Here is a 1,032-nt window from a genome sequence, read left to right as displayed (position 1 = left end):
TGTTGGGGGTATTCCCTGCATGGTCTTGTGTACTTCTGCTTTCAGGTATATATTTTTCCCTAGTTTATGGGCACAGGTGAACCTATGCTCTGTCTCTGGGGACCTGGACTATATCTAGGTTTGGGGACTTTATTGGGGAGTGGAACACTTGGAATGGAATTAGAGAATACTATGAAAGGAAAGGTCTCACCCGAGTGATGAAGCTGAAGGGTTGTCATTCCACACCTGAAGTCTCTGATCACAGTCTGAAGTGAAGCATGCTTGGGTGGCACTCGTTGTGTTGATTAGGTTGCGATCTGTGGATGGAATATTATTTGATTTGAATTGAGAGCATCAGCTTCCGAAATTCACACTTTTATTCCCCAAGGGTGTGCGTAGAACCTCTAAATTCACTTTGAAGGGCACAGAGTCCTCCAAAGGTGACAAGGTACCCTTTGCTGTTAGTACCTGCGTTTGAGCCAAGAAATTCACATTCTTTATTTTTCTAACCAGAACCATGCTATAATTCAAGTGTGAAATATCTGGAGGCTGAGTGGTGGCATACCTGTTTGAGCACATGTTACAATATGCAGAGATCTGGGTTCCATCTCCTGGACTGGGGGGTGGGGGTGGGGAGTGGGGAGACAGACTGTGTTATATTAAATGGATCTAAGAAATTCTTGTATCTTACCTTTATGGTTCTTATAAAGAGGTTTGTACCAAAGGAAAAAACAGATCTACTTATTCCAGTTTTGAAAACTGAATTGAGCCCAGTTAACTGAGAGTCCTAGACAGAAGTTGCCAAGAAATATAGTTAAATTTAGAAAAGCTAAGATTATATCTAAAGTATACTGTATACAGTTTCAATACAGAAAGTCCAAGTTTACAAAATAAATAATGGGGTATTTGCTCAGACACTCAATAAGCAAAGATATTTTGAATGTGCATAGTGTATACAACCTTTTAAAATTTGAAAACTGATTTACATCTGTGTTCTATTAAATCAAGGAGCTAATTTTTTTTCTTTAAAGGACCAGATAGTACACATTTCAT

The 1,032-nt window shown here is 39.1% G+C and overlaps 1 non-coding gene across 1 annotated transcript; it reads right to left on the bottom strand.

Moving 5' to 3' along the window:
• Positions 1–370: 370 nt before the first annotated feature.
• On the bottom strand, positions 371–498 carry LOC132536054 (small nucleolar RNA SNORA68). The gene has a single exon (XR_009547737.1). It is a non-coding gene; the product is annotated as a small nucleolar RNA SNORA68 (small nucleolar RNA).
• Positions 499–1,032: the final 534 nt, after the last annotated feature.

Source organism: Erinaceus europaeus, chromosome X (genome assembly GCF_950295315.1).
Source record: "Erinaceus europaeus chromosome X, mEriEur2.1, whole genome shotgun sequence".
Classification (NCBI taxonomy): domain Eukaryota; kingdom Metazoa; phylum Chordata; class Mammalia; order Eulipotyphla; family Erinaceidae; genus Erinaceus; species Erinaceus europaeus.
The sequence above is the reverse complement of the archived record's forward strand: the minus strand, read 5'-3'. Positions and strand labels throughout refer to the sequence as shown.